The following is a 16,654-nucleotide window of genomic DNA, read 5'->3' as shown; positions in this document are numbered from 1 at the left end:
AGTGTTGTATATATATATATATATATATATATATATATATATATATATATATATATATATTTGAGCAGACCACCTGGGGGGGCGTTTACTCTAGCCACGCCACTGGCTGTACTATGGCGAAATAGCTATATATATATATATATATATATATATATATATTTGAGCCTAAAACAATAAATGTTAAGGGGTCATAATAGGGGTCAAATTAAAAAAAAAAATTGACCTCTGCGGTCTCTACCAAATTACTCAGACAATTTCTGGTCTAAACATTTGAAATTTGACATAAAGGGTATTCAGAGATAGGGCAAGCTTTTTAATCGGTTTGGGTTGAAAATTTTTAGTCACCAATATATAAATGTATGTATGTATGTATGTATGTATGTATGTATGTATGTATGTATGTATGTATGTCTGCCTAAAACTTTTGACAGAGGCGACGAAATTTACCAAAATCAGTATCGTTTTAAAGTCCGACCTTTCAGACGACAAATATCGAAAAATTGGCTAAAACATTAATATCTTCACTTTCAACTGGGAACTTTTTTACAGGGGAGCGGGGGTCGCTTTTATAAATCTATATATCTATAAAAGTGAACATGTGTGTGTGTGTGTGTGTGTGTGTACATTTCCCTACGCAATAACTCTGTCAATTTTTAGTCTACAGACTCGAAATTTGATATACAGGGTACTGAGATTTGGAAAAATCTATGTGATCGGTTTTCGGCCAGAAATTCGGCTGTTAAGGGGTCCAACTGCAACGATTTGACCTTTGAGAACTTTACCAAACTCCTCCGACAATTAAACACTTGAAATTTTAGATATAGGTTCCTTAGATATGGATCTAACTTAATCACTTGATTTGAGCCCAAAATAATATATGTTAAGGGGTCATAATAGGAGTCAAAGTTTTTAAAAAATTGACCTCTGCGGTCTCTACCAAATTACTCAGACACTTTCAAAAATTGTCTGAGTAATTAGGTAGAGACCGCAGAGATCAAATTTTTATAAACTTTGACTGGGTCTCTTTTTTCTCATCATCGTTCCATGATCACCGTTCCATGGTTGTCATCGTCTGTTCAACAAGATGAATAGAACTAGATCAGCCATATGTTATTTATGGACGATCTGAAATTGTTTGGCAAAAGAGCAAAAGAAATTGACTCTTTTGTTCAAATTGTACAGCAGACGAAGATATAAATATAGAGTTTGGAATTTCCAAATGTGCAGAAGTTAATTTTAAATGAGGGGAGAGAGGAGCCATATAAGGCATCATTTTGTCAAATGATAAAAGATTAGGAGATCCTGATGCAGAAGGTTACGAGTATCTGGAGGTGCTTGAACTTGATACGATACTTTGCAATGAAATAAAAGAGAAGACGAAAAAATTATATATTAGGAGACTCGAACTGCTCCTGAAATCTAGACTGACTAGTAGGACCCTGTTCTCAGCCATCATTTCATGGGTGATTGCTGTAATTCAATACTGTGCAGCTTTTTTGTCCATGGACACAAAAAGAAATAATAAAAAAGCTGGATAGAGACCCATGAAAACTGTTAGTCAAGTATGGAGCACTACACCCAAATTTTAATGTGTTCAGGCTGTATATCACAAGGAAGAAAGGAGGTAAACGGCTGATTGCGATTAAAGAATGTGTTGAGGGAAAGCTTAGAAGTGTTCACCACTACTTGGCTAACAGTCATGAAGTGTTAATCGCAGTGGTGACGAAAGAGGAAGAGTTAGATAAAGATCCATTGGAAGATAAGCAGATGTACAAGGAAAGAATCGAAGCAGAAAAATTGACTGAGTTGGTAAGAATGAAACTTCATGGTCAGTTTGAGCGAGATACTAAGACACAAAAATGTCAGGACATGTGAAATTTTCTGTCTAGAAGTAACTTGAAAAAAAGAAAAAGAGAAAATCTTATATTTGCTGCTCATGAACAAATACTTAAATACAAATGCAATAAATAAAAACATTAATGGGAATGATTGTTCTGAAAAGTGCAGGTTGTTTGGTATATCTATTGAAACAGTGTCACACATTGTTAGTGCGTGTTCTATACTTGTTCAAAAAGAATACAAACGTCGCCATGACAAAGTTTGTACAAATCTGCACTGGAGTTTGTGCCAAAAGTTTGGAATCCAAGTGATGGACAAATGGTACCAACATCACCAAGAAAGGGTAGTCGAAACTGGAGACGTTAAGATTCTCTGGGATTTTGTGATTCAGTGTGACCAAGAGATAACTCACAGGAAACATGATATTGTAAGTTGGTATCAAAAAAGACCAATGAATGCCAAATTATTGATGTGACTTGCCTAAACAATATCAACTTAACAGGCAAAAAGAACGAGAAACTATGGAACTATCAGAAACTGAGGTGGGAGATTGCTAGGTTGTGGAATAAGAAAATTTCCATCATGCTAATAATCATAGGTGTGCTTGGCTCAATTCCTGATGATCTTATAAAACAGCTGAACTCCTTAGGAATCAGATACAACATCATCATACTCCAGAAGTCAGTTCTGCTTGACTCTTTGACTTTCCTCACTAGCTTTGGTGTAAGAGTCTGCTCTTGAGGGATAAAAAAACAGTGTAAAACATCACAACACTGTGAAGTTAATAATAATAATAATAATAATAATAATAATAATAATAATACAGATACAAGTTCTCTAACATGGAAGAAAAAATGAACCACCTAATGTACATGGACGACTTGAAACTCTTCGCAAGGACCAAAAATGAACTAGAGATATTAATAAATACCACGAGGATATTCAGCCAGGATATCCAAATGGAGTTATAAGAAAGGGAAAACTAGAGACGACAGAAGGCATGGAACCAAATGGAGATGAGAGCATTAGGGCAACAAGACGCCTATGAATACTGGAAGCAGACACCATCAAAGCAACAGAAATGAAAGAGAGAGTTTGAAATGAAATACCTCAGAACAAGAAAACTTCTCCAAAACCAAATTATATAGCAGAAACCTAAGAAAAGATACAAATATATGGGCAGTATCACTAGTAAGATACTCTGGACTGTTTATAGGGTGGACTAAAGAAGAATTGAGACAGCTCAATCAGAAGACTAGGAAACTCATGACCATGCACAATACACTATGTTCGAAAGACGATGTTGACTGACTCTACATAAAAAGGAAAGACGGCGGGAGGGGACTGGTTAGTAATAGAAGACTGTGTGAATGACACCAAAAAAAAAAGAACTAGAAAAATACTTAACGTAAAACACTGAAAGAATAATCATAGCAGCGAGAGACACGAAAAAAAAAATCAATAAATCAGCCGGATAAGTGCAAAGAGAACCGGGACCTTGGGGAGGCTTATTGCCACTCAAATTCCAGTGAAGACTAATAGCTGCTGCCGACGAGAAATCAATGGTAAGCAGCTGTTGCGATGATGCAAACTTATTTGCAGACGTTACCGAAAGAGGTGGAGAGTAATGGAAACCTGGGGAGATTTGTTGTTACTCAGTTTCCAGGAAACACCACAGGCTGTTTTCAAGGAGACGTCTTTGATGATGTGTGTGAAAGCTCCTTGTGATCCAATAATAATAATAATGAAAATATTTGTTGTCGTTCAGATTCCAGGGAACACCACTGTTTATTATCAATAAACAATCGCTGGCACTGACATGTGTGAGAACTCCAATGAACAAAAAGTAATTAAAAAAAAAGAACAAATAAAACACAGCTGTGATTGAGACCAGGTGATAAGAAAACAATAAATATAAAACTGTTGTCAAAGTTAGTGTCGGCCTCCATAGCTCAGTCGGTAGAGCATCAGACTTTTAAGAATAATTTGATACAAGAAATCTGAGGGTCTGGGGTTCGAGTCCCCATGTGGGCTACAGACATTTTTTTTTTTTTCATATACATTCATGAATTTTCTTGTTCGTACAACCATTATCACCTCTAAATTTTTGTTAAAAAAATGGAATCGTCAAAAAAAATAAAATAAAATAAATAAATAAATAAATAAATTAAAAAAATCACCGGATGTCTCTGTTGCGTTAAACGTAAACCAGTTGGGAGATGTTTTTTGTTTTGTTTTTTTTTTCTCGATAAGTAAACAAAATCTAATGCAATGTTTCTCAACCTTTGATGGCACATGCCACATGTCCCTTTTTACTGAGTATCTCAACATTCCCCCGCCCCCTGCATCAAAACAACAACTACAACAACAAAAAAGGCAGATTGTGTTGTATGTTGTTTATTTAATTACTCTAAAATTATTAATCAAAGTAAAAAATTTTGCTGGAAAAGGAAGCACATTTGATGCTTAGCGATGAAACTAGTACACCGAAATGCATTCTGATGGATTTAATTTTCTTAATAAATTATTGGCGCTTGTCTAAAATTCCCCCTCCACATGAAAAACAAAAATTAAGAAAAATCGGATACCAATAACGGAAAGAAAATACAGTGGACCCTCGACATACAAGATTAATTCGTTCCCGGATGAAGCTCATATCTCGAATTAAAATGGCGCCATTAAGGGGACGTAGTCAAACACGACACACTCGACCAGTCGACCACCTAGCGGTTGCATCTGGAAACTCGTAACTTGGATTTTCGCTCGTATGTAGGGGAGGATTTTTGCTCTGAAGCCATCTCGTATCTTGAATTTCTCGTAACTCGGGGAACTCGTATGTTGGGGGTCCACTGTATCTATAAAGGTGAACAGTAGTGATGGACTGATGGAACGATTTTAATATTTTTTTCCCGATTCCGATACAATTACCGATTCCGATTCTTTATAAATCTCTAAATATTTAACTATAAAATGGTTACTTTTTTTTCCTGATTGCCGTAGAAACGTGTGCTAAATGTGCTTCGTCTGGTCGTAAAATACGCTTAAATATGATATTTTAATTTTTCCAGATTTCATTTATATTATTATAGAGTCGTGATTTCAAAAGTTTAAAAAAAAAAAAGTATTTAGGTGCCATCAGCTAGAATCGAAACCGAAAGCAAAACTGTAGCATTCAAAGCTGGTGACGTTACCACTGTACCAAGTGTACAGGTTAAAAAATAAACTAAACTGTACAAAATGTATAACGATTTTTTTCAATTTTGACCCTTTTTTTGACCCCTTAAAAACTATTTTAAATGATTAACGACCCATAAAAGAACGGTTCATAAAAAAATCCAATCATTTAAGCCCATAGCGCCACTCTGCGACTTTTAGTTTCGGGAGAGATAGAGTTTGAAAATATGGAGACAGACAGACAGACAAACATATACCCGTTTATATATTAGACTTAGCAATAAACTATGAACAACACAAACAAATAACAACCAAGTGGAACACAGCATTTATAGATATTAAAAAAATAGTTTTATTTAACGCAGCAGATTTTTTATTAGTGATTTGGAGTATTTACTTGCTTACGTTCACCAATATGGAATTGAAATCGATTATATTTTTTTACTGAGGGGGGGGGGGGCGCCTGGCTTTGCCCGGTCGTAAAATACGCTTATATATGTTATTTTAATTTTTCCAGATTTCGTATATATTATTATAGAGTCGTGATTTCTAAAGTAAAAAAAAAGAAAAGAATTTAGGTGCCATCAGCTAGAATCGAAACCAAAATCAAAACTGTTGCATTCAAAGCTGGTGACGTTACCACTATAGCAAGGTGACGAGCAAATGATCTGATTATAAATTAAAAAAAAAAATAAACGAAGATGAAGGTATAACGATTTTTAGTTTTGGAGGAGAGAAGGTTTGAAAATATAGAGAAAGACAGACAGACAGATAGTTTTTGATATATTAGACTAGTGGGGAGGGGGGCGGCTTTGCTCTGGTCTGAAAATATGCTTAAATATGATATTTCAATTTGTCCAGATTTCGTATATATTATGATAGTCGTAATTTTAAAAGTTAAAAAAAAAAAAAAGGAGTTAGGTACCATCAGCTAGAATCGAAACCGAAAGCAAAACTGTTGCATTCAAAGCTAGTGACGTTACCACTGTACCACACATATGAACAGGTTAAAAATTAAAAATAAACTAAGATGAATGTACGAAATGTATAACTACTTTTCTCAATTTTGACCCATTTTTTACCCCTTAAATTTTTTTTTAACCAGCTAAAGACCCATAAAGCGGTCCATAAAAAAAAAAATCCAATCATTTGAGGCCCCTAGCGCCACTCTGCGACTTTTAGTTTCGGAAGAGATAGAGTTTGAAAATGTGGAGGCAGACAGACATATAGCGTTTTATATATTAGATTAGAGCGAACTCAGAAATGTTTTTTGCTGTAGACGGGAACGTATAAAACATTATGTCCGGATAAAAGAGGAAGATTTAAAGAAAGTCTGATGACAACAAACTCTATAAAAGGCACGACAGAAAAACAAATGAACACATATCTAAGGAAATGGCAGAAACACTAGAGGATTACCTCCAATGTGTAGTGGAATGGGGACGAAAATGGATGGTCACATTCAATGCTGCCAAGACTAAACTTGTTTCCTTTAATAATTACAAGAAACCTTCCCTACCACCAATAGCAATGGCCAAAGATTCATTATCTGAAAGTACTTCTTTTTAAACTCCTCGGCCTAGCGTTCACTGGAAACATGAGTTGGAACAATTACATTGAGAGCATTGCCAGGATCGCTCTGAAGAAGGTAGGCTCTCTTTACCGTGCTAGAAAGCTATTAATGCCCGAAAGTATCCTGTATCTCTATAAGGCCACCATTCGCCCACGTATGGAGTATTACTGTCATATTTGGGCTGGTGCATCTACTACTAGTTTCTCGCTCTTAAACAAGGTCCAGAAGAGTCTCCAACTTGATAGGTCCTGAACTGTCATCTAAGCTTCAGCCTCTGTCCCATTGACGAAATGTTGCATCTCTCTACCTGTTCTACAAGTATTTTAATGGTGAATGCTCTGACGAACTGCAAGCACTTGTGCCCCCATGCCGTAAATACCCTCGACAAACCTGACAAGCAGCTAAATCCCACCCCTACACAGTAGAGATCCCTAGATGTAAGAAAGCTTTCTACTCCTGTAGTTTCTTCCTCAGAACCGTTAGACTTTGGAATTCCCTTCCGGGTCCCTGCTTCCCCAACTGTACTGACATGCAGAAGTTCAAGTGTAATGCGAACCAACATCTTGCTGCCCAATTCCCTACATAGTATCCCAGTAGCATATGTCCCTGATAGTTTGGGGTGAAAATGTAATTTAAAAAAATTTTCATTCATCGCTACTTAGATAAACACCGATAAATCTTCAGCTCCAATGTTCTCTTTTGATGGAGAATAAATCAACTGCCTGAAGTGCTCCATTCGTTCCTTTTTTTATTAGTTGTGCTTGTGCAAATAAACAGCATTTATGAATAATCTAACGTTCTTCAGGCCAGGATCAAAGTGTAAGAAATGTTTTAAACAATTGGGTTCAAAGTAGGACGTCCCCAAGTACGAAAGGGTGACTGCGGTATTGTGTTGAAAGAAGATACTAGCTAAGAGATACTTTTGTTTAGTTCTGGAGTGACAAGGATGACCAACGACCCCCACTTTTCCCCCCCTTTAGTTGGCCTTGTGCCTAAGTTTTTTGTTCATGTTGAATGTTTTAGTCTGAATAAAAGAATTTAATATCTCAAAGTGTAGTATCTGTTCTGCAGATGCTACTCTTAAGTTAATTTGTCCCAGTCAATGGAGGGGAAACCCTCTATACTGAGACAATTATTATTTTTGGTCCCTACCAGAGTGCCCCTTTTGCCTTCTTTCCGGGGAGCTGGTTTAATCCCACGTTAAAAATGACCTTGTGTCACATTTTGCTATTGTGGGAAAGCAAATAAATACTAATAAACAATTTAACTATAAACATATTTTCTTTTTTCCCCACTGCGAATCGAGAATGTCCAACGTGCAAAAAGTCACACGCTTTAAATATATCTCCCTAGACCAGTGTTTCTATTTACTTGCCTCCCCACGAGGCCAGAGTTAGACACAAGGTCGGTTTTTAGTGTGGGGAAAATCCAGCTTCCCCAAAAGGGGCACTTTGTATAGTGACGGAAATAAAATTGTCCCATTCTTGAATGGACTTCTCCCTCACTGACCGAGGACAAAAAAGGTAAAGTGTAGCATCAGAACAGATAATACACTGTGATCTAGGTTCGAAAGCCAAGTAACTATACCAGTGTTTCTCAACCTTTCATGACACATGACTCCCTTATTGGTTATCTCAACACACGTGCCCCCCCACCGCACTTCAATAAAAAATGCAGATTGTATCGTATGTTGTTTATTTAGTTAGTCTAAAGTTATAAATCAACATGAAAAATTTTGCAGAAAATAAAACACACTTGAAGTTGAGCTCGTGTGACGTGGCCTTTTATGCCTGTCCCTGTCTTGAAACAATGTAGGTGATTTCTGCATAAAGTCAATGAGAATAGACGGACTTTATCGAGGGAGCCTTTATTATTTGTGCATCAAAAATTGTAAAAATTATGTTAGATCTATTATGTATGAACCAGTTAGGATCGGTGTAATCACAGAATGTGTGGAACATGTAGAATTCGTTCTATTCACAACAGGTAGAAGTGGTATGACTAAATATTAAGCAAAAAAAAAAAAAAATAGGGACTCCTTCCTCTAAAGGTGTCCTGATTGCGATGGTGTTGCTCGAAGGATGCAATTTAGAATTTTATTATCATGGCTGAATGTGTATAAAATGGTGGTCGAAAGCTACATAAGATAGTGGCTATTAGCCTTTTGTATATAGCACCTGTACTACTACAACTACTACTACTACTACTACTACTACTACTACTACTACTACTACTACTACAGCTACTACTACTAATACAACTACTACTACTACTACTACTACTACTACTACGAATATATTAACCGTCGATCTATTTGCCTGTCTGTTTCCATATTTTCAAACTCTATCTCCCCCGAAACTAAAAGTCGCAGAGCAGCGCCAGGGCCTGAAATGATTGGATTTTTTACGGACCGTTCTTTTACGGTCGTTAGTTCCGTAAAAACTCCGGTTAAAATAGTTTTTAAGGGGCGAAAATGAGTGAAAATTGCAAAAAAATTGTTAAAAATTTTGTACATTAATCTTAATATATGATTAGTTTTTAATATTTAACCCCTTAACATGTGTGTAACGTTGGTACAGTGGTAACGTTACCAGCTTTGAATGCTAAATTTAGGTTTCGATTCCAACTAATGGCATTTCAATAGTTTTTTTACTTTTGAAATCACGACTTTATAATATGTACGAAATCTGGACAAATTAAACTATCATACTTAAGCGTATTTTCGACCAGGCAAAGCCAGGAGCCTCCCTCCGCCACCCCGCTAATAATAATAATAATAATGATAATATTTGTCGTCACTAAGATTCCAGGGAACACCACTGTTTATTCTCAATAGACAATCACTGACACTAACGCGTGTGAGAACTCCAAGTGAGTAAAAAGTAATAAAAATAAAGGAAACAGCGATAAGAAAACAATAAATATATATAATCAACCATGTCAGCCTCCATAGCTCAGTCGGTAGAGCATCAGACTTTTAAGAACAATTTAATGCAAGTAATCTGAGGGTCTGGGGTTCGAGTCCCCATGTGGGCTATAGACACTTTTGTTTTTTCCTTCGAAAATCGTTTTTATTTATTTATTTATTTTTGTTTTTCATAACCAGGAAAGTTTCATGTCCGTACAACGTTTAAGAAATTAACTGGTGTCGCTGTTGTGTCAAACGTGCACCAGTCGGGGAATACCAAAGTCTAGTGTAGTGTATATGAGCACTTACACAGTATTTAAACATTCGTGTTCTCCTTGCAATTAAAAAAACATGCAAATTTTTTTGTATGTTGTTTATTTAATTTCTGTAAAATTATAACTCAAAATGAAAATGTTATTGAAAATGAAACACACTTGATGTTGAGCTAATGTAACGAGGCTTTCATGTCCGGCCCAATCTTGGAATAAATTACGTATAAAAACGCTACCTTCGTAATAGATGTCATTAAGGTCGATGAGCTGAAAAATGACGCCAATGCTGATCAAAGAAAAAATGTTTTAAATAATTGGGTTCTAAGTAGGACATCCCTCAGTACGAAAGGGTGAATGCGACATTATGGTGAAAGAAGATACTAGCTAAGAGATACTTTTGTTTAGTTCTGGAGTGACAAGGATGACCAACGACCCCCATTTACCCCCGCTTTTGAGTTGGCCTTTTGCCTAATGTTTGGTGTTCATGTTGAATATTTTAACCTGAATAAAAGAATTTAATATCTCAAAGTGTAGTATCTGTTCTGCAGATGCTACTCTTAAGTTAATTTGTGTCGGTCAATGGAGATGAAACCCTCTATACTGAGATAATTATTATTTTTGGTCCCAACCAGAGTGCCCCTTTTGCCTTCTTTTCGGGGAGCTGATGTAACCCCACGTTAAAAATGACCTTGTGTCACATTTTGCTATTGTGGGAAAGCAAATAAATACTAATAAACAATTTAACTATAAACATATTTTCTTTTTTCCCCACTGCGCATCGAGAATGTCCAACGTGCAAAAAGTCGCACGTTTTAAATATATCTCCCTAGACCAGTGTTTCTATTTACTTGCCTCCCCACGAGGCCAGAGTTAGACACAAGGTCGGTTTTTAGTGTGGGGAAAATCCAGCTCCCCCAAAAGGGGCACTTTGTATAGTGACGGAAATAAAATTGTCCCATTCTTGAATGGACTTCTCCCTCACTGACCGAGGACAAAAAAGGTAAAGTGTAGCATCAGAACAGATAATACACTGTGATCTAGGTTCGAAAGCCAAGTAACTATACCAGTGTTTCTCAACCTTTCATGACACATGACTCCCTTATTGGTTATCTCAACACACGTGCCCCCCCCCACCGCACTTCAATAAAAAATGCAGATTGTATCGTATGTTGTTTATTTAGTTAGTCTAAAGTTATAAATCAACATGAAAAATTTTGCAGAAAATAAAACACACTTGAAGTTGAGCTCGTGTGACGTGGCCTTTTATGCCTGTCCCTGTCTTGAAACAATGTAGGTGATTTCTGCATAAAGTCAATGAGAATAGACGGACTTTGTCGAGGGAGCCTTTATTATTTGTGCATCAAAAATTGTAAAAATTATGTTAGATCTATTATGTATGAACCAGTTAGGATCGGTGTAATCACAGAATGTGTGGAACATGTAGAATTCGTTCTATTCACAACAGGTAGAAGTGGTAGGACTAAATATTAAGCAACAAAAAAAAAAAAAAAATAGGGACTCCTTCCTCTAAAGGTGTCCTGATTGCGATGGTGTTGCTCGAAGGATGCAATTTAGCATTTTATTATCATGGCTGAATGTGTATAAAATGGTGGTCGAAAGCTACATAAGATAGTGGCTATTAGCCTTTTGTATATAGCACCTGTACTACTACTACTACTACTACTACTACTACTACAGCTACTACTACTAATACAACTACTACTACTACTACTACGAATATATTAACCGTCGATCTATTTGTCTGCCTGTCTGTTTCCATATTTTCAAACTCTATCTCCCCCGAAACTAAAAGTCGCAGAGCAGCGCCAGGGCCTGAAATGATTGGATTTTTTACGGACCGTTCTTTTACGGTCGTTAGTTCCGTAAAAACTCCGGTTAAAATAGTTTTTAAAGGGGCGAAAATGAGTGAAAATTGCAAAAAAATTGTTAAAAATTTTGTACATTAATCTTAATATATGATTAGTTTTTAATATTTAACCCCTTAACATGTGTGTAACGTTGGTACAGTGGTAACGTCACCAGCTTTGAATGCTAAATTTAGGTTTCGATTCCAACTAATGGCATTTGAATAGTTTTTTTTACTTTTGAAATCACGACTTTATAATATGTACGAAATCTGGACAAATTAAACTATTATATTTAAGCGTATTTTCGACCAGGCAAAGCCAGGCGCCTCCCTCCGCCACCCCGCTAATAATAATAATAATAATGATAATATTTGTCGTCACTAAGATTCCAGGGAACACCACTGTTTATTCTCAATAGACAATCACTGACACTAACGCGTGTGAGAAATCCAAGTGAGTAAAAAGTAATAAAAATGAAGGAAACAGCGATAACAAAGCAATAAATATATATGATAAACCATGTCAGCCTCCATAGCTCAGTCGGTAGAGCATCAGACTTTTAAAATCAATTTAATGCAAGTAATCTGAGGGTCTGGGGTTCGAGTCCCCATGTGGGCTATAGACACTTTTGTTTTTTCCTTCGAAAATCGTTTTTATTTATTTATTTATTTTTGTTTTTCATAACCAGGAAAGTTTCATGTCCGTACAACGTTTTTGCTATTAAAAAAAAAAAGAAAAAAAAAAACAAAAAAAAAAAAATTAACTGGTGTCGCTGTTGTGTCAAACGTGCACCAGTCGGGGAATACCAAAGTCTAGTGTAGTGTATATGAGCCCTTACACAGTATTTAAACATTCGTGTTCTCCTTGCAATTAAAAAAACATGCAAATTTTGTTGTATGTTGTGTATTTAATTTCTGTAAAATTATAACTCAAAATGAAAATGTTATTGAAAATGAAACACACTTGATGTTGAGCTAATGTAACGAGGCTTTCATGTCCGGCCCAATCTTGGAATAAATTACGTGTAAAAACGCTACCTTCGTAATAGATGTCATTAAGGTCGATGAGCTGAAAAATGACGCCACCGCTGATCAAAGAAAAAATGTTTTAAATATTTGGGTTCTAAGTAGGACATCCCTCAGTACGAAAGGGTGAATGCGACATTATGGTGAAAGAAGATACTAGCTAAGAGATAGCAGTATCAGAATTTTTGTAGGAATTTTTGACACCCCTAACACGAAACTGCGAATACAATATAAAAATCTCGTAATTTCTCTGTTAAAAGTGGGTTATTTATTTTCTTTATGGATTATACTTCCAAAATAAACTATTACAGTTGTTTTAAAAGTAATAAAAATATTTTTATTTTTTTTTAAAACAGTAATGAATTTTCCGAACTCAATATTTTTCAATTTTTAAACTCAATATTTTTAAATTTTAAAAATCTATCAAAATTTTTCTATTGATTCTATTTTTACGATATTTTCAGGGTCAATGTGAAATTTTATGTTCTTTCCAATAAACCGAATATAATATTTTAGACAAACGTTTTTTTTAAATTCACGCCCCCCCATTTTCACGCCCCCCCATTTTCACGCCCCCCCCCATTTTGAAATGTCTATTAAAAAGTAAATAATTAATTTATGTTTAATAGGTTTATATATCACAAATTGAAGAGAAAAGGTCAATAAATAATATATTCAAATTTAAAACAAAAAAAAAATCAGTTTTTTAGAAATTTACCTGTAAAGTCCGAAGTTTAAAACCTTATTTTATAAGAACACATTTTTTCTTTTTGTCTTTTTTTTTTTTTTTTTTAATGAAACCTTGGTCCTTGCTCCTTTAATTGAAAAAAAAATTAGGGCTTGAATTACATTTTTCGAGGAGTTATAAGCTTAGAAAGATAGGGGGTCGAATAATTTACGCCTCTCATTTTGAAATGTCTATTAAAAAGTAAATAATTAATTTATGTTTAATAGGTTTATATATCACAAATTGAAGAGAAAAGGTCAATAAATAATATATTCAAATTTAAAACAAAAAAAAAATCAGTTTTTTAGAAATTTACCTGTAAAGTCCGAAGTTTAAAACCTTTTTAAAAAAAAAAAAACACATTGTTTTGTTTTGTTTTTTTTTTAAATAAAACCTTGGTCCTTACTCCTTTAATTGAAAAAAAAAATTAGGGCTTGAATTACATTTTTCGAGGAGTTATAAGCTTGGAAAGATGGGGTGGAATTATTCACTATTTTCACGAAATTTCTGACACTGCTAGCTAAGAGATACTTTTGTTTAGTTCTGGAGTGACAAGGATGACCAACGACCCCCATTTACCCCCGCTTTTGAGTTGGCCTTTTGCCTAATTTTTGGTGTTCATGTTGAATATTTTAGCCTGAATAAAAGAATTTAATATCTCAAAGTGTAGTATCTGTTCTGCAGATGCTACTCTTAAGTTAATTTGTGTCGGTCAATGGAGATGAAACCCTCTATACTGAGACAATTATTATTTTTGGTCCCAACCAGAGTGCCCCTTTTGCCTTCTTTTCGGGGAGCTGATGTAACCCCACGTTAAAAATGACCTTGTGTCACATTTTGCTATTGTGGGAAAGCAAATAAATACTAATAAACAATTTAACTATAAACATATGTTCTTTTTTCCCCACTGCGAATCGAGAATGTCCAACGTGCAAAAAGTCACACGCTTTAAATATATCTCCCTAGACCAGTGTTTCTATTTACTTGCCTCCCCACGAGGCCAGAGTTAGACACAAGGTCGGTTTTTAGTGTGGGGAAAATCCAGCTTCCCCAAAAGGGGCACTTTGTATAGTGACGGAAATAAAATTGTCCCATTCTTGAATGGACTTCTCCCTCACTGACCGAGGACAAAAAAGGTAAAGTGTAGCATCAGAACAGATAATACACTGTGATCTAGGTTCGAAAGCCAAGTAACTATACCAGTGTTTCTCAACCTTTCATGACACATGACTCCCTTATTGGTTATCTCAACACACGGTCCCCCCCCCACCGCACTTCAATAAAAAATGCAGATTGTATCGTATGTTGTTTATTTAGTTAGTCTAAAGTTATAAATCAACATGAAAAATTTTGCAGAAAATAAAACACACTTGAAGTTGAGCTCGTGTGACGTGGCCTTTTATGCCTGTCCCTGTCTTGAAACAATGTAGGTTATTTCTGCATAAAGTCAATGAGAATAGACGGACTTTGTCGAAGGAGCCTTTATTATTTGTGCATCAAAAATTGTAAAAATTATGTTAGATCTATTATGTATGAACCAGTTAGGATCGGTGTAATCACAGAATGTGTGGAACATGTAGAATTCGTTCTATTCACAACAGGTAGAAGTGGTAGGACTAAATATTAAGCAAAAAAAAAAAAAAAATAGGGACTCCTTCCTCTAAAGGTGTCCTGATTGCGATGGTGTTGCTCGAAGGATGCAATTTAGCATTTTATTATCATGGCTGAATGTGTATAAAATGGTGGTCGAAAGCTACATAAGATAGTGGCTATTAGCCTTTTGTATATAGCACCTGTACTACTACAACTACTACTACTACTACAGCTACTACTACTAATACAACTACTACTACTACGAATATATTAACCGTCGATCTATTTGTCTGCCTGTCTGTTTCCATATTTTCAAACTCTATCTCCCCCGAAACTAAAAGTCGCAGAGCAGCGCCAGGGCCTGAAATGATTGGATTTTTTACGGACCGTTCTTTTAAGGTCGTTAGTTCCGTAAAAACTCCGGTTAAAATAGTTTTTAAAGGGGCGAAAATGAGTGAAAATTGCAAAAAAATTGTTAAAAATTTTGTACATTAATCTTAATATATGATTAGTTTTTAATATTTAACCCCTTAACATGTGTGTAACGTTGGTACAGTGGTAACGTCACCAGCTTTGAATGCTAAATTTAGGTTTCGATTCCAACTAATGGCATTTGAATAGTTTTTTTTACTTTTGAAATCACGACTTTATAATATGTACGAAATCTGGACAAATTAAACTATTATATTTAAGCGTATTTTCGACCAGGCAAAGCCAGGCGCCTCCCTCCGCCACCCCGCTAATAATAATAATAATAATGATAATATTTGTCGTCACTAAGATTCCAGGGAACACCACTGTTTATTCTCAATAGACAATCACTGACACTAACGCGTGTGAGAAATCCAAGTGAGTAAAAAGTAATAAAAATGAAGGAAACAGCGATAACAAAGCAATAAATATATATGATAAACCATGTCAGCCTCCATAGCTCAGTCGGTAGAGCATCAGACTTTTAAAATCAATTTAATGCAAGTAATCTGAGGGTCTGGGGTTCGAGTCCCCATGTGGGCTATAGACACTTTTGTTTTTTCCTTCGAAAATCGTTTTTATTTATTTATTTATTTTTGTTTTTCATAACCAGGAAAGTTTCATGTCCGTACAACGTTTTTGCTATTAAAAAAAAAAAGAAAAAAAAAAACAAACAAAAAAAAATTAACTGGTGTCGCTGTTGTGTCAAACGTGCACCAGTCGGGGAATACCAAAGTCTAGTGTAGTGTATATGAGCCCTTACACAGTATTTAAACATTCGTGTTCTCCTTGCAATTAAAAAAAAATGCAAATTTTGTTGTATGTTGTTTATTTAATTTCTGTAAAATTATAACTCAAAATGAAAATGTTATTGAAAATGAAACACACTTGATGTTGAGCTAATGTAACGAGGCTTTCATGTCCGGCCCAATCTTGGAATAAATTACGTGTAAAAACGCTACCTTCGTAATAGATGTCATTAAGGTCGATGAGCTGAAAAATGACGCCACCGCTGATCAAAGAAAAAATGTTTTAAATAATTGGGTTCTAAGTAGGACATCCCTCAGTACGAAAGGGTGAATGCGACATTATGGTGAAAGAAGATACTCGCTAAGAGATACTTTTGTTTAGTTCTGGAGTGACAAGGATGACCAACGACCCCCATTTACCCCCGCTTTTGAGTTGGCCTTTTGCCTAATTTTTG

The 16,654-nt window shown here is 35.4% G+C and overlaps 4 non-coding genes across 4 annotated transcripts; all 4 read left to right on the top strand.

Annotated features, from left to right (window-relative positions):
* The first annotated feature begins 3,780 nt into the window (after positions 1–3,780).
* On the top strand, positions 3,781–3,873 carry Trnak-uuu (transfer RNA lysine (anticodon UUU)). The gene is made up of 2 exons: positions 3,781–3,817; positions 3,838–3,873. It is a non-coding gene; the product is annotated as a tRNA-Lys (tRNA).
* Positions 3,874–9,529: 5,656 nt separating this feature from the next.
* Trnak-uuu (transfer RNA lysine (anticodon UUU)) lies at positions 9,530–9,622 on the top strand. The gene is made up of 2 exons: positions 9,530–9,566; positions 9,587–9,622. It is a non-coding gene; the product is annotated as a tRNA-Lys (tRNA).
* Positions 9,623–12,159: 2,537 nt separating this feature from the next.
* Positions 12,160–12,252, top strand: Trnak-uuu (transfer RNA lysine (anticodon UUU)). Its single transcript has 2 exons — positions 12,160–12,196; positions 12,217–12,252. It is a non-coding gene; the product is annotated as a tRNA-Lys (tRNA).
* A 3,648-nt stretch (positions 12,253–15,900) lies between these two features.
* Positions 15,901–15,993, top strand: Trnak-uuu (transfer RNA lysine (anticodon UUU)). Its single transcript has 2 exons — positions 15,901–15,937; positions 15,958–15,993. It is a non-coding gene; the product is annotated as a tRNA-Lys (tRNA).
* The last annotated feature ends 661 nt before the right edge of the window (positions 15,994–16,654 follow it).

The sequence above is a fragment of the Euprymna scolopes genome, chromosome 42 (assembly GCF_053919585.1).
Source record: "Euprymna scolopes isolate OS-2025 chromosome 42, ASM5391958v1, whole genome shotgun sequence".
Lineage (NCBI taxonomy): Eukaryota > Metazoa > Mollusca > Cephalopoda > Sepiida > Sepiolidae > Euprymna > Euprymna scolopes.
This window is presented reverse-complemented; position numbering and strand designations above follow the sequence as displayed.